The sequence below is a fragment of the Salmo salar genome, chromosome ssa24 (assembly GCF_905237065.1).
Source record: "Salmo salar chromosome ssa24, Ssal_v3.1, whole genome shotgun sequence".
NCBI lineage: Eukaryota > Metazoa > Chordata > Actinopteri > Salmoniformes > Salmonidae > Salmo > Salmo salar.
In genome coordinates this window covers 37,338,562-37,362,956 of record NC_059465.1, presented here as the reverse complement: position 1 = coordinate 37,362,956, position 24,395 = coordinate 37,338,562, and the positions used below count along the sequence as shown (strand labels likewise).

The window sequence follows — 24,395 nt, the reverse complement described above, 5'->3', positions numbered from 1 at the left end:
TATACTGTATACCCTTCCTGTTTAGGCTATATACTGTATATCCTTCCTGTTTAGGCTATATACTGTATATCCTTCCTGTTTAGGCTATATACTGTATATCCTTCCTGTTTAGGCTATATTCTGTATACCCTTCCTGTTTAGGCTATATACTGCATTTACTTCCTGTTTAGGCTATATACTGCATATACTTCCTGTTTAGGCTATATACTGTACTGTATATCCTTCCTGTTTAGGCTATATACTGCATATCCTTCCTGATTAGGCTATATACTGTATATCCTTCCTGTTTAGGCTATATACTGCATATACTTCCTGTTTAGGCTATATACTGTATACCCTTCCCGTTTAGGCTATATACTGCATATACTTCCTGTTTAAGCTATATACTGTATATCCTTCCTGTTTAGGCTATATACTGTACTGTATATCCTTCCTGTTTAGGCTATATACTGTATATCCTTCCTGTTTAGGCTATACACTGCATTTACTTCCTGTTTAGGCTATATACTTTATATCCTTCCTGTTTAGGCTATATACTGTATATCCTTCCTGTTTAGGCTATATACTGTATATCCTTCCTGTTTAGGCTATATACTGTATATCTTTCCTGTTTAGGTTATATACTGTATCTCTCTCTCTCTCTTCCTGTATCTGACACATACAGTACTTGCAAATCCACACTAAGATACAGCAGAATACCATTCCCTCCACTGGTCTCCTCAGCCTAGTCTGGTCCGATTGTGACTGATCAACCCCATGGTAGTTCTGGTGATGATGATGATGATGATGATTGAAAGCCTTGATGACAGTGGCAGTAAAAGAGGGGAGGGAACCGAGGGGTGGTGCCCACCTTGACAGCAGTCAGAAGCTGATGACCATAGAGGAACATTGTATAATTCCTTCCAACAGGTAGGTGATGTATAAGCATAGAATTAGATATTAGAATACTAGAATGGAAATAATGAATTTGAAGAGTTTATCTGCACTGCATGTTCGTTAGCTAGCTATCTAGCCAGACAGTTTTACAGTTTTCAAATTAACAGTAAATATTTCAACATTCACTGGTTGAAATCAGCTGATGATAGTTGTAAATGCAACAAGTACTGATATTGTATCATATAATAGCACTCACAACCTTCCAAGAAAACTACAATTTTGGCATTTATGGTCTGTTTACACATATTTTAGAGGCTATTTATAAAGAGCATTTGTATAAAACCCATATAAAATGTATGTATGTAATAACAAGCTATATCAGTACCATTAGACTGAAGAATCATACAAAATAAAATGTAAAAAAATACAGACCAGGGTTTTAAATTCCATCTTTAGATCCACTCTTCAGCGTCATTTTCTTTGAGTAACCCACTCCAGGAATTCCTTTAACGCAGTTTTAACTCCCACAAAAGACCAGAACAAAGTTTTACTTCCACTCCACGTGTTCCCATAGGAAACTCAGCTTTTAGTAGTGACTATTTTAGGTTGACAATAATTCCATTACACAATTTCTGATATATTACATGCCTCACTTTTATTTTCCTGCATAAGTAAAATCAAGATATACCTCAACGGCCATTCATTCGAATTAGACTGGTTTCGATTACTCCCTGACCAATATGGCTGCCATTTTCACCCCATTCTGGAACTTTGAGGGATTATGACAAAGCCCCTCTAATTTAATAGGATCTCTGTGTGTATGACCAATACATGGCTCGTGCGCTGGTGGCCCCATGTGATCATGAAAGCAATGTGGTGATGGCGCTGTGTAATGATAATGATTAATTCGTTTGCTCTTGAACGGAGGGGTGGGGTTGGAGGGCTGCTGTTTAGGGGAGGCCTGTGAGTGCACGCGTGTGAAGGCGGTCAGATTTACGACCCATGCCACGCTAGGGAGAAGGATGTGGTGGCTGACATCTAGGAGACAAGGGCGATTAATGGGCTGCGGGAGGTCCAGGGGAGCGCAGTAATGGACTGATAGAACATTGTATAAAAACAGCAACACAATGCCACGTATATCACTCTGCATGGCAGCCGCGGCCACGCACAGTCACCCATTAATAACTGATCGTATGCATGTAAAGAAAGACTTCTTCAATATCTATCTGTGGCTGGATGTCCACCTCTGCACCAGGCAGGGAGAGTCACAGAGCTTGTCACAGAGCAGGAATATAATGGTGTGTGTGTGTGGGCACTGTTGAGTGAGGTCACCACAGCCACTGTCATTAGGGAACCATGCGTGCCTGAAATAGATTAAAGAGAAGACAAGCCAATTCTCATGTAGGAAGGAACCAAGAACTTGTAGGGTAGGATTAGGTGGCAAAAATATCTGCCTACGCTTCAACTTCAACCGTGTGTATATGTGTGTGTGTGTGTGTGTGTGTGTGTGTGTGTGTGTGTGTGTGTGTGTGTGTGTGTGTGTGTGTGTGTGTGTGTGTGTGTGTGTGTGTGTGTGTGTGTGTGTGTGTGTGTGTGTGTGTGGCTGTGCATATGTGTGTATCAGTAATCTGCATCTGCGGAATCTGTGGTTTCCTCTAATTTATCCGCCTTTGTGTATAACTTGAAAGGAGACATGATTTGTACTGTGAAAACCACATGTGCCATTTTCCCTTCTACTGCTGGCTCAACACGCACTTTCATTATTACCATGTAAATGAATTTCCTTCATCATTTACTGAGCCAATCTTAAGCCTCTCCATGACTGTCCCTCACTTTCCCCGGCTGTGGAGTCACCTTCTTCCTGACATTTAATCAAAGTGGGCTTAAATGGCTCTGCTGGATGGGCCTGGGAGGGTGCGTTTCCCATTAGACCGGGGCTCTTTGACATCATGAAGACATAGATGCTTGGGACTGGGCGTATGTAACAGAAGATAGGGTAGTTACTGTGCGGGGGTTGGGGTTGGGGGCAGGGCGGGAGTTGGGTGGAGTGGGGGGGACAGAGGGCAGGGTGGGAGTTGGGTGGAGTGGGGGGGGACAGAGGGCAGGGTGGGAGTTGGGTGGAGTGGGGGGGGACAGAGGGCAGGGGCGGGAGTTGGGTGGAGTGGGGGGGACAGAGGGCAGGGCGGGAGTTGGGTGGAGTGGGGGGGGACAGAGGTCAGGGCGGGAGTTGGGGGGGGGGGGTCAGCAGTGTTGCTGGATTTCCACCTCCTTGGTAGGAACAGGCTTCATCACTGTGTCACTACATCTTTGTGGAGTGTACCCATGCCACCCACACACACACACACACACAGACGCGGACATAACTCTTTTTTGCCATTTCAGATGCTGTTGGGGTGTTTGGTAGACATTAAATCAGCTGAAAGCAGCACAGTGTGTTCAAAGGTATTATACAACTTCAGGTAAAGGCTAGAGAATAATGCAGACAGGAATATAATATATCCATTGTAATGACCTCAAATCAACAGGCCTACACGAATGCATCTGTCTCATGGATTTTCTCTATATACACTATCTATACAAAAGAATGCGGACACCCATTCAAATTAGTGGATTCGGCTATTTCAGCCCCACCTATTGCTGACAGGTGTATAAAATCGAGCACACAGCCATGCAATCTCCATAGACAGACATTGACAGTAGAATGGCCTTACTGAAGAGCTCAGTGACATTCAACATGGCATCGTCATAGGATGCCACCTTTCCAACAAGTTAGTTCGTCAGATTTCTGCACTGCTAAAGATTCCCCGATCAACTGGAAGTGCTGTTATTGTGAAGTGGAAACTTCCAGGAGCAACAGTGGTAGGCCACAAAAGCTCACAGAACGGGACTGTCCTCGGTTGCAGCACTCACTACTGAGTTCCAAACCGCCCTCTGCAACGTCAGCACAAGAACTGTTCGTCGGGAGCTTCATGAAATGGGTTTCCATGACCGAGCAGCCTCACACAAGCCTAAGATCACCTTGCGCAATGCCAAGCGCCGACTGGAGTTGTGTAAAGTTCGCCACCATTGGACTCTTTGGCAGTGGAAACGCGTCCTCTCACACTTCACCATCTTGAAGTTCGACAGATGAATCTGGGTTTGGTGGATGCCAGGGGAATGCTACCGGCCCGAATGCATAGTGCCCACTGTAAAGTTTGGTGGAGGAGGGATAATGGTCTGGGGCCCCTTAGTGAAGGGAAATCATAAGGCTACAACATGCAATGACATTATAGATGATTCTATGCTTACAACTTTGTGGCAACAGTTTGGGAAAGGCACTTTCCTGTTTCAGCATGACAATGCGCCTGTGCACAAAGCAAGGTCCATACAGAAATGGTTTGTTTAGATCAGTGTGGAAGAACTTGACTGGACTGCACAGAGCCCTGACCTCAACCCCATCGAACACCTTTAGGATGAATTGGAACGCCGACTACGAGCTAGGCCTAATCGCCCAACATCAGTGCCCGACCTCACTAATGCTCTTGTGGCTGAATGGAAGCAAGTCCCTTCAGCAATGTTCCAACATCTAGTGGAAAGCCTTCCCAGAAGAGTGGAGGCTGTTATAGCGGCAAGGGGGGGCAACTCCATATTAAACCCCATGATTTTGGAATGAGGTGTCCACATACTTTTGGTCATGTAGTGTATCTTCTACTGTATAGTTTACCATATCACTCTTGCGTCCCCACTTCACCCCCCAACACAACCTGAGCCCTTCATGTCTGCTCGCCAGAACTAACACCAAGCAACACTGTCACCAACGAGAGATTTATTAGAATCACTTAGCTTGAAGTCAGTTGAAACCCCAGAACTATCTAATTAATATCTCTATTTGCATAGCCATTAGCACCTTTCACAGTGTGTGTAGAAATCGGTGTTAATGAGCATTGATGATGATGCCGATGTCAATATTCCCAGATTTGTCCCGCTCAACCCTGTGAGTGGAGAGGTGGGGAGGGAATTAGTGAGGAGTGTTAAGGTACTTGACACTAATGGAATGCTGAGCCAATTGTGAGTGTGACACACAACGTGGCCTTCTCACAGCATGAGATTAGGAGGGGAGAGAGAGAGAGAGAGAGAGAGAGAGAGAGCGAGAGAGAGAGAGAGAGAGACCATGCTAACATCAAACTATGTGACCATGCTAACATCAAACTATGTGACCATGCTAACATCAAACTATATGACCATGCTAACATCAAACTATGTGACCATGCTAACATCAAACTGTGACCATACTAACATCAAACTATATGACCATGCTAACATCAAACTATGTGACCATGCTAACATCAAACTATGTGACCATGCTAACATAAAACTATATGACCATGCTAACATCAAACTATGTGACCATGCTAACATCAAACTATGTGACCATGCTAACATCAAACTATGTGACCATGCTAACATCAAACTATATGACCATGCTAACATCAAACTATATGACCATGCTAACATCAAACTATATGACCATGCTAACATCAAACTATGTGACCATGCTAACATCAAACTATATGACCATGCTAACATCAAACTATATGACCATGCTAACATCAAACTATATGACCATGCTAACATCAAACTATATGACCATGCTAACATCAAACTATATGACCATGCTAACATCAAACTATATGACCATGCTAACATCAAACTATGTGACCATGCTAACATAAAACTATATGACCATGCTAACATCAAACTATGTGACCATGCTAACATCAAACTATGTGACCATGCTAACATCAAACTATGTGACCATGCTAACATCAAACTATATGACCATGCTAACATCAAACTATATGACCATGCTAACATCAAACTCTGACTATGACCATGCTAACATCAAACTATATGACCATGCTAACATCAAACTCTGACTATGACCATGCAAACATCAAACTCTGACTATGACAATACTCCATACCCCAAGTAGTAATATCTGAAGTCGTAATTCCTCTCTGCTGTAACAGACTACACAAGCTTCCCTATGGTTATGTCTACTGCCCATCAAGGAAACATAGGTAAAGTAAGAGATGAAATAAGAAAGAAAAAACAGGCCTCAAACACAGCTATCCAGACAGGCACACAACATTGGGTGCACTCAGGTCTGTTTCTGACCTGATATAGAAATACATAGAAATGATATATCCATTGGGCTTCTGAGTGGCGCTGCGGTCTAAGGCACTGCATCTCGGTGCTAGAGGCATCCCTACAGACACCTGGTTCGATTCCATCACAACCGGCCGTGATTGGGAGTCCCATAGGCCGGTGCACAATTGGTCCAGTGTTGTCCGGTGTAGGCTGTCATTGTAAATAAGAATATGTTCTTAACTGACTTGCCTAGTTAAATAAAGGTTACATTTAAAAATAATAATGACATCTAGTCATTTGTTATTCCTAGGGTTTGCCATCAGCACTGGTGACCTTCCAGAGAACACTGTCCAAAGGCAGGCTGACCTTCCAGAGATGGGCACTAGCTAGTTCCCACCCTGGTTAGGACTGAGGAGGGGAGTCTGGAGCGGTGGCAGCTCAGTTGTCTGCTAGAAGCTAGTTAATTTAAAACCCTGCAAGTCAGCAGAACATAACAAACCAAGGCTGTTGTTTTATTCATCACTGCAGCAAACTATGTGGCCTGGAGAATGGGGCCGAGCACTACTGTAAGTAGGCCTATGAGTCTCAATGAAACACACTTTGCCTGCTAAGGCTATATTGTGTATACGGCGTCTTTGTGGGTTCACACATAAGCTCATTTTTAAGGTAAAGCCTACTGAGCACTGCAACTTAGGGTTGTTTCTAGAGTTATAATGAGAGGTGTCCCACTGGGCACACTGCGTCATTTCACGTGGATAATTGTGTAATATTTGGTTGATACGTTCAATGAGATTATAACCTATATTAACCCATTAAAAAAGACAGCCAAAAGTTTGTTAGATTTCCAATGTTATCACTGTGCTTCCAACCATCTAAAAGCACAACCAAATTGCAATGCAAAAACAATTAAATTGTCAGTTAACAGTTAAATTGTCACCCAAATGTCTATCACTGCACATTTAACCATTTAAAAGCACAGCAAAGTTTAAATGGGAATACAATGTAAGGTTGTATTTTTTATTCATACAACATATTCATGTGATATCACTGCGCTTCATCTAATAGCACAACCAAATGACCTGGATTACTGTTGAGATTACATTAAAAGTATATTGTGCAAGTGATCAATGCTGTTTGAGATTCTACACAGATTATTACAGCAATTGTGAAGATCTCCGCAGACCTGCGATGACCTAGGCATTCTATCTTGAACATGCATGCTGTATATGCTCACATGTGAAGAAATGTATAGATACAGTAACCCATGGATCTGTTACTCATGTTAAGGTTGAATATACATTAGCATCAATGATGATTGATGAAGTATGGTCACATTTCATTTGCTCTGTTAAACCTACCCTTGGAATGTTTTCGATAGCAACAGTGAATCTATTTCGTTTTTAAGTGTAAATCTCTCACCAATCATTCTCACAAGATAGCACACTGGTAATAGTCAATTACAAATATCATAGCTGAGCAGTGCTGGGCTTGGTTAAAACAAAGGGGTAGCTGTAGATAGATCAATTCTCCAGTAGGAGGTGCTGCCCAGCCTAATGTTTTTATTTTCTGATAGTAGATATATTGTTGAAAATCTGACGTTGTTTTAAAGGTACAAATTCAACATATTTTATACAAGGTTTGTCTATGTTGAAATTTGGTTATGATGATGACATAATCCTGTGGTTGAAATTTCACCTCAAAACAACGGTTTACATTGATTACTTTTTTTAAATGTATTTTCCATGTACTGTAGATTCCACGTCACAATACGTTGACAGATTACGTTGAAACAACGTTGATTCAACCAGTTTTTGCCCACTGGGTTGGTAAGTGCTATTCTAGAGATACAGACACAGAATCCACTCGTATTGCCAATCCAAATCATTCTCTGGAAGACTTATTATATTTTTATAGCCCCCACTCACACTTCAAGTCAATGACAACAACATAAAACTTCCCTATCCAAATGTAAAGCACCTTCACACAGAAGCCGCGCATTACTATTCAGAACATAAGTCAGCCCTCAGATAATTTTCCAGAGACACTAAATATAGATTAATAAGCATTACACAAGGCCACGTTGTTCTCTTAATATTCTCTTTAATAATTTATGGGATAATGATATAATGTGGATGAGCCCACAAATGTAAAAAAATAACCGGATACTGTACTCATGCCCTCATTTCAGAGGATTTCAAGAGCAGTTGTCTACACATATGAGCTGGCAAATTGCATCTGAAATTCCAATCTGCTGGGAATCTGTTCAGCTCTCACACTTGTTTGCATTTACCTTGATATTCCCCAACCAACATTTATCAGTTAAATGGAAGACTTTGATGTGGGGTCCAGTCATTTTTAGATGAATGGTCTGTACATACACTTCTGTGCTTTTATCAAGCCACTCTTGGAGGACAATTGAACTCGGATGACAAAAAACGCTTCCTATGGCTAAATATCCTCTCTACTTCAATGACAAATGACTCAAAAAAGTTGAATAAAACCAATCCTATCTTTACATGTGTATCTATTTGATACTGAGAACAAGATGCATGCATTTATATTCTCCAACTTAGTCTCCAAATGTCAGACAGTAGAAGTCATTTCACTAATTGTGCAGAAGCACATCATGCACATGATCCCTCTGGGTCCAGTCCACTAGTACTAATCTCTTTTCCTCAGGACTTGGTCCCTCTGGGTTCAGTCCACTAGTACTAATCCCTTTTCCTCAGGACTTGGTCCCTCTGGGTTCAGTCCACTAGTACTAATCTCTTTTCCTCAGGACTTGGTCCCTCTGGGTTCAGTCCACTAGTACTAATCTCTTTTCCTCAGGACTTGGTCCCTCTGGGTTCAGTCCACTAGTACTAATCCCTTTTCCTCAGGACTTGGTCCCTCTGGGTTCAGTCCACTAGTACTAATCTCTTTTCCTCAGGACTTGGTCCCTCTGGGTTCAGTCCACTAGTACTAATCTCTTTTCCTCAGGACTTGGTCCCTCTGGGTTCAGTCCACTAGTACTAATCTCTTTTCCTCAGGACTTGGTCCCTCTGGGTTCAGTCCACTAGTACTAATCCCTTTTCCTCAGGACTTGGTCCCTCTGGGTTCAGTCCACTAGTACTAATCCCTTTTCCTCAGGACTTGGTCCCTCTGGGTTCAGTCCACTAGTACTAATCTCTTTTCCTCAGGACTTGGTCCCTCTGGGTTCAGTCCACTAGTACTAATCCCTTTTCCTCAGGACTTGGTCCCTCTGGGTTCAGTCCACTAGTACTAATCTCTTTTCCTCAGGACTTGGTCCCTCTGGGTTCAGTCCACTAGTACTAATCTCTTTTCCTCAGGACTTGGTCCCTCTGGGTTCAGTCCACTAGTACTAATCTCTTTTCCTCAGGACTTGGTCCCTCTGGGTTCAGTCCACTAGTACTAATCTCTTTTCCTCAGGACTTGGTCCCTCTCTGCTCTATTGCAAAGGACCCAGGAATCCCCAAACACACATTCCCCTTTCTACACGTTACATATTTGCTCCTGAGAGAAAGATACATGCATTTATATTCTCCAACATTTTCTCAAAATGTCGGACAGTGGTCCCGCTCTGCTCCACTGCAAATGACCCAGGGCCTGCTGAATGTTGTGCCAAGTTACCTAAACCCTATGCTACAAGGCCAACAAATGGATCCTTGTTCCGTTTAGTTATTATGTTTTTACTTTTGAGAAGGAGAACAAACACCATAACAGAAATACATTTTCTGCTCTCTCGATTCCCCAAACAGTCACACTAATTATCTAATTAACGAGAATTAGGAAAACCAAACCACTCGATTCAAACATTTAATCAGCAAACTGAATAGAACCCTAGTTTTTGTCTGATGGAGGGGTACCAAGGATGGCTGCCATGTCTCTCTCTCCCAAGAGGTAGTTTCATACATCTTTAAAGAGTCCTTACATATCAAAGCCAAAACACATCCATCTTGTCTACTCAATATAAGCCTTGTGGTATATATATATTTTTTAAACATTTTAGTCATTTAGCAGACTTACACTATGCATACATTTCAATCAGTTTTTTTTCTATTACCTTTCTATAGTTTAAAGCATTGCTGAATATTTTCAACAGCTCACTGGAACTACAGTACTGTTTCAGGGCACTGTGCTGCAGCATTTACAAGCTTCAGGTCTATCACAGCAACTACAGTGCTGAATCCATTACATTATTCATTCAAATAATTGCGCAGGAATGAGCTGTATTTGTCTGAATGTGACGTGAATCAACAAAAGATTCTGGGAACATCTCTTGTGTATACATATGACATTCGGATTAACATTTGTGCAAATGTATACATGTTTTTCTTTTGAGGATGGAAATGTAATCCTTGAATGATTAAAATCCTGCGGCGAGTACTCCATTTTAAAGACATTAATGGGGTGAATCTATTGTATGAGCCTGCATAAGTACTCCACTCTCAAGTGGTGACATTTGAAGACAATGGGTGCTGCTACCATACTGGTTGCTCAGCTGTCACAGGCCCGCACCGGGCCTCACAAAAAGACTGGTGTTTGCTCAAACACAATTACACAAGAAAAGCTGCATTGAGAATCCTCTAATGGACCATCTGCTTAAAGCGATTACCTTTCCTGGGGAAATCACCTTACATGAAGTGAAGTCAGTTGGTTTCCCTGCAGGGAGCGTCAAACAAACCCCAGCAGACCTTCCCAGAAAAGATCAATCAAAACCATGACATCCCATGCATATTTCAACAGTTTGAGTGTTTGCACTGTAGATACCGTATTTATCATGCATTGACTTCATCTACCTTAGTCTAGCTTCACCAAAAGCAGCAAAGGAGGACTTGAGTGTGTATTTGACTCCAAAACTGTGATCAGACAAACTATAATGAGCGTTTTGTGCTTAGCGATACTGTCAAATCCTCATCATGCCCATGCTCTTCTGAACCCCTCTGGTGTACTGAGGACACTGTACTCTATTTGGACCATCACATCTGACGGGGTATCTAAGAACACGGTGCTAAGATGTCTGAAGATACTACAGAAATGCTAGTCGAATCATAGCTTTCATACAGGGCTAGTTGTGTCGTGAAACACCCCTGCCACGGGCCTGTTAAGACAGTACAGGCACACATAGTTCATCGTTTGAGAGCTGTTCTCTCTTCATCTTATCTACTTCTAAAGGAGAATATTCAAATGAATTCAACTCATCAAATGTTTCTCAAAGAATCACACTATTGACAGGCATATTTGTGAAGAACATACAGATCATGTATTCATGCCGGCCATAGTACCCTCCCTTTACAGATAGACGTGCTCCTTCACTATACAGTAGCTAGGCTCTTAGTAATGTGAGTGGAGCGAGACACATTTGGTATGGAAGGCAGGGGAGAGATAACAGAGAATTCTGTAAATTCCGAGTTCTGTTTTCTTGAGAAACTGTCAGCTTCACCACTGGTGAAGAAGGGTCCTTCCAGATTCTCTCCAAAACTGACAGCACATACGGAGTACCTTGAAACATTTTGCCTGAGTGTTTGCAATCCATCTTTCTCAAGCCATCTGTCATGTCAGTGAGAAATATGTTTACAGTATGATTCTCTATGAAATAAGTTTACAGTATGATTCTCTATGAAATAAGTTTACAGTATGATTTTCTGTGAAATAAGTTTACAGTATGATTCTCTATGAAATACGTTTTCAGTATGATTCTCTATTAAAAACGTTTCTAGTATGATTCTCTATGAAATAAGTTTACAGTATGATTCTCTATGAAATAAGTTTACAATATGTTTCTGTATGAAATAAGTTACAGTATGATTCTCTATGAAATAAGTTTACAGTGTGATTTTCTATGAAATACGTTTGCAGTATGATTCTCTATTAAAAACGTTTCTAGTATGATTCTCTATGAAATAAGTTTACAGTATGATTCTCTATGAAATAAGTTTACAGTATGATTCTCTATGAAATACGTTTACAGTATGATTTTCTATGAAACAAGTTTACAATATGATTCTGTATGAAATAAGTTACAGTATGATTCTCTATGAAATAAGTTTACAGTGTGATTTTCTATGAAATACGTTTGCAGTATGATTCTCTATTAAAAACGTTTCTAGTATGATTCTCTATGAAATAAGTTTACAGTATGATTCTCTATGAAATATGTTTACAGTATGATTTTCTATGAAATAAGTTTACAATATGTTTCTGTATGAAATAAGTTACAGTATGATTCTCTATGAAATAAGCTTATAGTATGATTCTCTATTAAATAAGTTTACAGTATGATTCTCTATGAAATAAGTTTACAGTGTGATTCTCTATGAAATACAATTACAGTATGATTCTCTATGAAATACAATTACAGTATGATTCTCTATGAAATATGTTTACAGTATGATTTTCTATTAAATAAGTTTACAATATGTTTCTGTATGAAATAAGTTACAGTATGATTCTCTATGAAATAAGCTTATAGTATGATTCTCTATTAAATAAGTTTACAGTATGATTCTCTATGAAATAAGTTTACAGTGTGATTCTCTATGAAATACAATTACAGTATGATTCTCTATGAAATACGATTACAGTATGATTCTCTTTGAAAGGGTTTTGTTTAAGACCAGTATTCAACTAGTCAACACATTTTTAAGTCCATGATAAGTTCTGCACCACCTGTGAATTCCAAAGCCCAAGACTGAAAAACACTGCCTTCAAACATAAAGCAATTCCCCTGTGGTATTATCTCTACTGTGTTTTCACCAGAATAATTTTTGATTATTCTAAATGATAAATAATAAAACCATGGCCAGCAAATGTTTTATTTATTTAACCTTTATTTAACCAGGAAAAGCCCATTGAGACCCAGAGTCTCTGTTTCAAGGGAGACCTGGCCAAGAAGGCAGCAACAATCAATACATTACATAATTAAAACATGCAACAATACAATACAACACAACATGATCCAGCCTAAAAAAGCATTTACACTCCTCTGTAACAGTCTCCCATCAATATATAACCTTCATAAACAAAGCAATCTCCTGTATGTAACTAATGCACTAAATTGAACAAGGTAAACATAGATACTAATGTATAGTATACGGTGCATACCCACATGAAATAATACTATAGTATACTATGGTATAAATACTGAAGTTTTCACTAGTGTTTTTGCTGACTTTACTGTAGTATTCACTGTAGTGTTTTTGCTGACTAAAGTATCTATGGCATAGAAGTGGAGGCTTTCTCCTTGAGAAAACCTACTAGAGAAATGCTGAAAGAGGACATTTTCCATAACCTATAGATAGATTCTATAGATTATTTTCTATAACCTGTAGGTAGGTAGGAGTGGGGCCTGAACGGATAGTTTAGAGCTTCTGCTCTTTTCTATAACCTGGCGAGACAAGACAACGAACTTTGGGACTGGTACAGACATCTCAGAGCTTCATGCCTCTTCTATCCCTCTTGTCCATGTATCAGTTTGGTGGAGGTCAGGATTGGCAAGGCACAGGGGGTGGTGGAGTTCTCCTTCATTTTTTTCTGCCTGGTGGACGCCTGGAACTGCTGTTCCAGGCGTGGCTACTCCTTCTATTTTTCAGAGTAGCTTTAGGTTGTTCAGTCGTATCCTTCCCGCTTTCTCCAGGCACTCTATGTGGGGACACCAGAACATGTTTTCTTGAAATGTGACCCCAAGGAACTTAGCCGTTGGGATCGTCTGGAGTGCATGTCCAAACAGTTTAAGGAGCACTTGCTTAGTTCTTTTGGGGTTTCTGGAGAGGAGGACGCACTGTGTCTTCAGCGGGGTTGAGCTTGACCCGCCACAGATTGGTCGAGTTCTTGATCACTGTTATGCTCCTCTGTAGCTTTTTTCCAGCAGGGGGTAAAGTTTTTGGAGGAGGCCTAATAACAGATATGGTCTGTGAACTGGGCCACTTGGCCCTCTCTAGGGTAATAAATATCACAGACGTACATTAAAAACAGTAGTGGACTGAGGATGGAGCCTTGGGGTACTCCCGCCTCTGGAGAGAACCTGAATAATGTGGTTCTCCCACCCTTACTGCTATCTCCCGCTGATTTAAAAAGTTATTTAAAAGACTGACCATCTGAGAGGCGAGTTTTATTCGATAGCCTATAGATGAGCCCATGTTCAATGTCGAAGAAGACAGTCAACGTCACCTCTTCTTTGTTGAACCCTCTTAGTACATCTTCAGCCAGCCTCAGGATATTGTCGGTAGTTGATTACGTCTTCCTGAAGCCGGCCTGATGTACACTCCAATGTTGTCGAAGTGCCTCTGGAGCCGGCCGGCCAGGAGGGGGAAAACAATATATGGTCTACTTGGCATGTAGGTTTCTCACTTGTGGGTGGCACAAATTGGTATAAAGGGGAGGAGAACGGGCACGACATACGAAAATGAAAAACTGTAGTATTTACTATAGTTTAATATAGTACAAGTCTCTCACCGTTGCCGCTTGCTATATACCATCTTCTGCCCACAGCTGTGCCCTGGACACCATATGTGAATTGATTGCCCCCCATCTATCTTCAAAGCTCGTGCTGTTAGGTGACCTAAACTGGGACATGCTTAACACCCTGGCCATCCTACAATCTAAGCGTGCTGCCCTCAATCTCACACAAATTATCAATGAACCTACCAGGTACAACCGCAAATCCGTAAACACAGGCACCCTCATAGATATCATCCTAACCAACCTGCCCTCCAAATACACCTCTGCTGTCTTCAACCAGGATCTCAGCGATCACTGCCTCATTGCCTGCATCCGTAATGCGTCTGCGGTCAAACGACCACCCCTCATCACTGTCAAACGCTCCCTAAAACACTTCAGCGAACAGGTCTTTCTAATCGACAAGGCCCGGGTATCCTGGAAGGATATTGACCTCATTCCATCATTAGAAGATGCCTGTTATTCTTTAAAAGTGCTTTCCTCACAATCTTAAATAAGCATGCCCTATTCAACAAATTTAGAACCAGGAACAGATACAGCCATCCTCTCCTCTACTGGTTCACTCCAGACCTGACTGCACTTGACCAGCACAAAAACATCCTGTGGCGTACGGCATTAGCATTGAATAGCCCCCGCGATATGCAACTTTTCAGGGAAGTTAGGAACCAATATACACAGGCAGTTAGGAAAGCAAAGGCTAGCTTTTTCAAACAGAATTTGCATCCCGCAGCACAAACTCCAAAAAGTTCCGCGACACTGTAAAGTCCATAGAGAATAAGAGCACCTCCTCCTAGCTGCCCACTGCACTGAGACTAGGAAACACTGTCACCAATGATAAATCCACAATAATTGAGAATTTCAATAAGCATTTTTCTACGGCTGACCATGCTTTCCACCTGGCCACCCCTAACCTGGTCAACAGCCCTGCACCCCCCACAGCAACTTGACCAAGCCTCCCCATTTCTCCTTCACCCAAATCCAAATAGCTGATGTTCTGAAAGAACTGCAAAATCTGGACCCCTACAAATCAGCAGGGCCAGACAATCTGGACCCTCTCTTTCTAAAATTATCATCCGAAATTGTTACAACCCCTACTACTAGCCTGTTCAATCTCTCTTTCGTATCGTCTGAGATCCCCAAAGATTGGAAAGCTGCCACGGTCATCCCCCTCTTCAAAGGGGGAGACACTCTAGACCCAAACTGCTACAGACCTATATCTATCCTACCCTGCCTTTCTAAGGTCTTCGAACAGATCACCGACCATTTCGAATCCCACCGTACCTTCTCTGCTATGCAATCTGGTTTCCGAGCTGGTCATGGGTGCACCTCGTCCATGCTCAAGGTCCTAAATGATATCATAACCGCCATCGATAATATACAATACTGTGCAGCAGTATTCATCGACCTGGCCAAGACTTTCAAAACTGTCAATCACCACATTCTTATCGGAAGACTCAACAGCCTTGGTTTCTCAAATGACTGCCTCGCCTAGTTAACCAACTACTTCTCAGACAGAGTTCAGTGTGTCAAATCGGAGGGCTGTTGTCCAGACCTCTGGCAGTCTCTATGGGGGTGCCACAGGGTTCAATTCTTGGGCCGACTCTTTTCTCTGTATACATCAATGATGTCGCTCTTGCTGCTGGTGATTCTCTGATCCACCTCTACCCAGACGACACCATTCTGTATACTTCTGGCCCTTCTTTGGACACGTGTTAACTAACCTCCAGACGAGCTTCAATGCCATACAACTCTCCTTCTGTGGCCTCCAACTGCTCTTAAATGTAAGTAAAACTAAATGCATGCTTTTCAACCGATTGCTGCCTGCACCTGCCCGCCCGTCCAGCATCACTACTCTGGACAGTTCTGACTTAGAATATGTGGACAACTACAAATACCTAGGCGTCTGGTTAGACTGTAAACTCTCCTTCCAGACTCACATTAAGCATCTCCAATCCAAAATAAAATCTAGAATCGGCTTCCTATTTCACAACAAAGCATCCTTCACGCATGCTGCCAAACATACCCTTGTAAAACTGACTATCCTGCCGATCCTTGACTTTGGCGATGTAATTTACAAAATAGCCTCCAACACTCTACTCGGCAAATTGGATGCAGTCTATCACAGTGCCATCCGTTTTGTCACCAAAGCCCCATATACTACCCACCACTGCGACCTGTATGCTCTCGTTGGCTGGCCCTCGCTTCATATCCGTCGCCAAACCCCCTGGCTCCAGATCATCTATTCGTCTTTGCTAGGTAAAGCCCCGCCTTATCTCAGCTCACTGGTCACAATAACAACACCCACTCGTAGCACGCGCTCCAGCAGGTATATTTCACTGGTCACCCCCAAAGCCAATCCTACTTTGGCCGCCTTTCCTTCCAGTTCTCTGCTGCCAATGACTGGAACGAACTGCAAAAATCACTGAAGCTGGAGACTCATATCTTCCTCACTAACTTTAAGCATCAGCTGTCAGAGCAGCTTACAGATCATTGCACCTGTACATAGCCCATCTGTAAATAGCCCACCCAACTACCTCATCCCCCATACTGTTATTTGGAATTTTTTTGCTCCTTTGCACCCCAGTATCTCCACTTGCACATTCCTCTTCTGCACATCTATCACTCCAGTGTTTAATTGCTAAATTGTAATAATTTTGCCACTATGGCCTATTTATTGCCTTACCTCCCCTATCTTACTTCATTTGCACACACTGTACATAGACTTTTTTATCTATTGTGATATTGACTGTATGTTTGTTTATTCCATGTGTAACTCTGTGTTGTTGTTTGTGTTGCACTGCTTTGCTTTATCTTGACCAGGTCGCAGTTGTAAATGAGAACTTGTTCTCAACTGGCCTATCTGGTTAAATAAACCTGAAATAGATTTATTTTTAAATTGTTGATAAAAAGTGTAGTGTTTTGCAGACATTACTGTAGTATTTAATACAGTGTTTTTTGTGGATAATATCGTAGTATTTACTATAGTATTCTACAGCATACTACAATATTCTATAGTAAGTACTACACATATTAGAGGGATACTATAGTGTGTTGTATAGTATTCTATAGTTGTAAGGGCTGTCTTCAGGAATGGACCAAAATGCAGCGGAGTTAGTATTCATCTTTCAATTTAATTAGAAAGAACACTATAACAAACAAAACAAGGAAACTGACAGCCAACAGTCCTGTCAGGTGCAAACACACTAAACAAGAAACAATTACCCACAAACCCCAGTGACAAACAACTCCTACATATGTGACTCCCAATCAGGAACAACGATTCCCAGCTGTTCCTGATCAGGAGTCACAAGACACACACCAGACTGCCACGTCCTGACCCCCAAACTACTACACCAGCTCCATCTGCTGGTCAGGACGTGACAATAGTATACTACAGTTTACTACAGAATTCTATAATAAGTACTGGAGTATTCTATAGTAAACTGTAGTATTTTTTCATGTGGGTATTGTCGTTGAATTGAGTATTCCAATGTTCTTTCCTTCTCGTAGCATGTTTTACCTTGCAACCCCCAGGTCATGACACAATAAACAGTGCCTTCAGAAAGTATACAAACCCCTTGACTTTTACCACATTTTGTTGTGTTACACCCTGAATTAAAAATAGATTAAATTGAGATTGTTGGTCACTGGCCTAAACACAATACCCCATAATGTCAAAGAATAAGTATGTTTTTCAACATTTTCACAAATTAATTAAAAATGAAAAGCTGAAATGTCTTGAGTCAATAAGTATTCAACCCCTTTGTTATGGCAAGCCTAAATAAGTTCAGGAGTAAAAATGTGCTTAACAAGTCACATAACAAGTTGCATGGACTCTGTGTGCAGTAATAGTGTTTAACATGATTTGTTTATGACTACCTCATCTCTGTACCCACACAGTAAACATCTGTAAGGTCCCTCAGTCGAGCAGTGAATTTCAGATTCAAATACAAAGACCAGGGAGGTTTTCCAATGCCTCGCAAAGAAAGGAATCTGTTGGTAGATGGGTAAAGAAAAATATATATATTTAATAGCCTACAGCATGTGCGCTTTGCAGCACTTATAATTTGAAGAAATAGCAAAATAGTTTAGCAACATTATAAGCTAAACGTTCTGATCTGTTGCATCAGCCACATTGTGTAAAAAAGTGTTTTTTATGCTAGTGGTTGTATTAATTTGTATTAATATCGCATCCCACAACTGTACCAGACTTGTTTGGAATATTTATTTATCGCACAGAATAGTATAGGTTGACCTTTGTACTATGGGACATAGTAGACTAACATAGGCTAGTGCTTTTGCTGTTCGTTAGGCCTACTCATCTTGTTGGCTGAAGAAAAGTAAATGTGGACAGTTCTTCCAATATCTTCAATATGCACCTCAGAAATGGATAAGGACACGTGCAGTTCAGTCCTGGATGTATCTGTCTTCACTTGTAGCCTGTGAAAAAGACCCGATCACGTGATTGAGCACGTAGCATTCAGGGAGAAGGGCACAATGGTCACTGGCCGCAAAAGGCATGCATTCTTTTACTGCCACACAAAGGGGATGGCACCGTGACATTCTAGGGATTAGTGTTTGTCAAATTGTGAATGAGTGACTGATGTAGTGTGTACAGCCTGCGCAAAAAACAAAGCAAAGCTCATACCTTTCAAGTGACTTATTTCAAATCATTATTAGAGTCGCATTGTGCAGCCTTAAAAATCTAAACATATAGCCCAACGTTTGTAGAACAACTAAAGTTACATTAATAACTCCTATTACCTAATTCCTATTTCTTTGTTAACTGCTCAACACAGAATAGCCGCATGTGCACACTCCCTCAAATCATTTGGAGAAAATATCCTTTCTATTTTATTCGGCTTGTTTCAATTGTATTCTTCAAACAATAAAATAATTGTGTCTGCTAAATGAACTAATGTAGCCCACAGCCATTTGGCATAGCCAGATGAGGACCTAACATAAGGACAACTCAGAGTATGCTATTCTGTTCTTCTGAAATAGACTATATTTTCTTCATATCATGCTTCTTTAGACCTGTCTAAAGAAATAATGGATTTATTGTGATGATGTAGGCTATATTACATGGATTTATTAGACTTTTTAAAATGTAGATGTTCCAAAGGTCTTCATCAGTGGCTTGTAGGCTATGTGTGGAAACCAGGAGATGCTAAATGTGTTTATGTTAATTAACGGTTAATGTGAGACCGACAATTATTTGCTTGTGACCGCCACAGCCCTATAGGGGACATAACATTTAACAAACACGTCATACAAGAATTAGCTGCATGCTACGCAATGACTCAGCACCGGGATTAAAATTATAGTTTTATTATTTATTTAACTAGGCAAGTCAGTTAAGAACAAATTCTTATTTACAATGACGGCCTACCCCAACCAAACCTGAACGACGCTGGGCCAATTGTGCGCCGCCCTATGGGACTCCCAATTACGGCCAGGTGTGATACAGTCTGGATTTGAACCAGGGACTGTAGTGACACCTCTTACACTGAGATGCAGTGCCTTAGACCGCTGCCTCACTCGGGAGCCCAGTATCAAGTCAAGACAAATAGCAGTTGCCTAGCCAATGCTATCTACTACAGGCATCTTTAACTATCTCTGCAATGTGTTGAGAAAAGATCCAGCTGTTCCCTGCAGCTGTGTCGATGCACTCTTCACAGAGACGAAGAGGCAAAGTGAGAGGTTTCACTCTTGCCAAAATCTGTCCAAAATAAGCCCAATGCGTTTCAATGGCTTATTTTGGACCTAAACTTGACACCTGCCTTCCCGCCTTTGGGACAACGACTCCCATTGTTAGGGCGGAGACAAGCATCTCGTCATTATATACAGATCTCTGCACTTCAAAAAGCCAGCCAGTCATACAAACAACATTCCCTCCCGCTCCCAGGCATTCATTCGCATGGTCCTAAAGTCAGAATTATTGGAATTATTTTATTAGCCTATTTTAAATAGTTGGTGTTGAGCTAGGGTATGGTGACTGCCATTCTCTGCCATACCCAACTGACGCCTCTGCTGAGTACCACTCTCCATATTTTCAAGCATAGTGGTAGCTGCATCATGTTATGGGTATGCTTGTCATCATTAAGAACAGGGAAGTTTTTCAGGATAAAAAATAAACAGAATGGAGCTGAGCACAGGCAAAATCCTAGAGGAAACCTGGTTCAGTCTGCTTTACACCAGACACTGGGAGATGAATTCACCTTTCAGCAGGACAATAACCTAAAACACAAAGCCAAATATACATTGGAGTTGCTTACCAAGAAGACAGTGAATGTTCCTGGGTGGCCAAGTTACAATGCTGACTTAAATCTACTTGAAAATCTATGGCAAGGAATGAAAATGGTTGTCTAGCAATGATCAACAACCAATTTGACAGAGCTTTGAGAATTTTGAAAAGAATAATGGGCAAATGTTGCACAATCCAGGTGTGGAAAGCTCTTAGAAACTTGCCCAAAAAGACTCACAACTCTAATCGCTGCCAAAGGTGCTTCTACAAAGTATTGACTCGGGTGTGTGAATACTTATGTAAATAAGATATTTCTGTATGTAATTTCCCCTAAATTTGCTACATTTTATAAAAACGTGTTTTCACTTTGTCATTATGGGGTATTGTGTGTACATTGGTGAGAGAAGAAAATCAATTTAATCCATTTTGAATTCAGACTATAACAAAAGAAAGTGTGCAATAAGTCAAGGGGTATGAATACTTTATGAAGGCGCTGAACATATTCTACCTCTAATTTAATCGCTCTGATTTACATAGGATCTAGACTCAACAGTTCTTCAAACATGCACGAACACACAGAGACACACAGACACACACACAGACACACGCTCACCCACACATCTGGTTTAGTTAAGTAGGATGCTGGCAAACGGAAAATGTATTACGCGTACCTACGAACAACACCAACTCAGTGGCCTTGTGGGGAAGGTTGGGAGTTCGATCCCCGGCCGAGTCATACCAAAGACTGTAAAAATGGGACCAGATGCATCTCTGCCTGGCACTGGGGATAAGGCTCTGCGATAGACTAGCATCCTGTCCAGGGGATGTCCTTGTACATCAAGCTGCCTCACACTACAGAAACAGGAGATAGACTAGTGTCCTGTCCAGGGGATGCACTTGTACATCAACCTGCCTCACGTTACAGAAACAGGAGATAGACTCGTGTTCAGGCCAGGGGGTGTACTTGTACATCAAGCTGCCTGACCCTATAGAAACAGGAGATAGACTAGTGTCCAGGCCAGGGGGTGAACTTGTAAATCAAGCTAACTGACCCTATAGAAACAGGAGATAGACTAGTGTCCAGGCCAGGGGGTGTACTTGTAAATCAAGCTGCCTGACCCTATAGAAACAGGAGATAGACTAGTGTCCAGGCCAGGGGGTGAACTTGTAAATCAAGCTAACTGACCCTATAGAAACAGGAGATAGACTAGTGTCCAGGCCAGGGGGTGTACTTGTAAATCAAGCTGCCTGACCCTATAGAAACAGGAGATAGACTAGTGTCCAGGCCAGGGGGTGTACTTGTACATCAAGCTGATTGACCCTATAGAAACAGGAGATAGACTAGTGTCCAGGCCAGGGGGTGTACTTGTAAATCAAGCTGCCTGACCCTATAGAAACAGGAGATAGACTAGTGTCCAGGCCAGGGGGTGTACTTGTACATCAAGCTGATTGACCTATAGAAACAGGAGATAGGAGCTGGAGACTATGCACCGCTGTGGCTCGCACACACCAAGGCTACTTTACTTACTTACGTGTGACGTGCTGGTTACAATAAATCCGTGTGCAGGTTCAAGGTTGCGTACAGGAAATTCACGCTTTTTCTCTCTGGATGATAGAGAGGAAATAGGCCAGAGGAGAGGATGCAGCATGATGGAAAACCAGGAGGAATAGAAAAAGATAGAAAAAGTATCCAATAATATCTCCAACACAAGCCTGGAAACACTTTGTCATGGCCCATAGAGCTATTCTCGCCCATCAAATACCACAGTTTCCCCCCTGCAGTTGAATCCCAAAGATGGGGGAATAAACTCAAACGAGGAAAAGCCTGTTACTCAGGAGGGTGAATTCTCCAGCGGGGGAGATTGATGTTAGTGGCTCAATGGAGATCCCTCATACTTATTTAGGGAGACATGGAGGAGGAGCTGTGACTGTTCTGTGTGTAGCCTCTGATCTATAAATGATCCACACAGTCATGTGATCCGATAACGAAACACTCAGTGCCCACTAGGGAAGGCCGACCCAAACTTTTTTTGGGGGGGGATCCTCTAGCGCTGTAACCCACACGTTAAAACTTAATGATTTAAAGAAGCCAATTCATTTTATCCTATTGCACCATGGAGACTGTGACCCAGTTAGGAAATTTAAATAGGGATTCGATTTGAAGGGGCATATTAATTGGAACAGATGCCTTCTCAATTATTAACATCTCTCACAGCGTGCTAGCATGAGCTAAATTTATCCCTCCATGTCTGTCCTCCAGCTGAATGCTTCAGCAGTGGTCTTAATCAGAGGCCAATAAAAACACTTTCTGATGAGAGGCCTCTTTGAAGATAGACTCTGAATAAACACACAGTCAATGGACATCCACGTGAGCCCCATGAAATCAGTTACCAGTCGCTGCTTCCTGGTGTAATGAACAGACATTCAGACACGATTACCCTGGGGGCTACAGACAAGTCGTGCTGACCCAATGGACAGACTGTGCAAAGCTGTCATCAAGGCAAAGGGTGGCTACTTTGAAGAATCTCAAATATAAAATATATTTTGATTTGTTTAACACTTTTTTGGTAAGTTAATCCATTTTCACCTTGCCAAGGTTTTCCCTACTTTTTATAGAACACGCCAAAAAAGAGGTTGAGAGACTTTAAGATTTTATGGTCATTATTCCAATATTTTACAGATTAATTTGAGGAGAGCACAAACGTTTTTTCCAGGGTTAAAATATCCATCCACTATGCAGATTCCCCCTTTCATACTAATGAATGAACGAAAGGTGACTTGTACAAGCAGGTCCAAGTGTTCGTAATTTATTGGTAATTTAACGCCAATTTATTTATTCTACCATCCTTGTGGGCAACTGTTAGCCTACCTGGGTTTTTAAAGGAATTGCTTATCTCAGAGAGCTGCAAGCATTAACAGATTGTTCAGGAAAATATATTCACAACATAAACCACAAGCTGCCATCAGAGACCAGCGCTGCTATTCACAGTCTATAGATCCACAACCAGATCAGACTTAATTCAAGCTATTTTGCATGATTATGCTTATCTGACCTCCCTCTTCTCGCTACCCCAGCTTTGTTGCTTTACAGCATCTTTGATCTTCCCTGCAAAGGCAAAAATCCTTTCAAATGCACAGCATTTTGCTATAGACCAAAGTGGGAGTGTTATTTTTTATCAATGAGAAATGCATTGGTCTCGGTCTTGCTCCTCTGCATTTGTTACATCACATTTCCGTTTTTTTTAGTTTCTTTGAAAATTCCCTATGAGCAATAGCATGTACTTTATAATAATAATTTTGTATTATTGGGAAAGTATATGGGAAAATTTCTGTGCAATGTAGTGGAAGCTCCTCCTCACTGAATTTCAAATGAATAAAAATAGTGAAACATTAAAAAAGACAACTTCCTGAGGACGCCCTCCAACCTATCAGAGCTATTGTAGCATGAACTGCCACGTTGTCCACCCAACAAATCAATTTCTTAAAAAAATTAAGGAGAAGCAAGAGAGAGAGAAAGGGAGAGAGAGAGCTAGCTGAGTACTTTCATGTACTTAGCTAGCAAATACAGCTAGCTGGTTTAGCCTACTCAAACACCAGGCTCAAACAGATAGGGATGCTATGTTACCTAGCTGGCTATGGCTATCCAGCACTGTAACTCTTCCAAGTAAAGGTAAGCTTTTGGTTT

The 24,395-nt window shown here is 41.5% G+C and overlaps 1 protein-coding gene and 1 non-coding gene across 4 annotated transcripts in view; both read right to left on the bottom strand.

Moving 5' to 3' along the window:
- LOC106585836 (glutamate receptor ionotropic, delta-2) overlaps positions 1 to 24,395 on the bottom strand; it is a 628,475-nt gene that overhangs the window by 564,946 nt on the left and 39,134 nt on the right. The window lies entirely within an intron of this gene.
- LOC123730459 (U7 small nuclear RNA) lies at positions 13,237 to 13,289 on the bottom strand. Its single transcript, XR_006761903.1, has one exon. It is a non-coding gene; the product is annotated as a U7 small nuclear RNA (small nuclear RNA).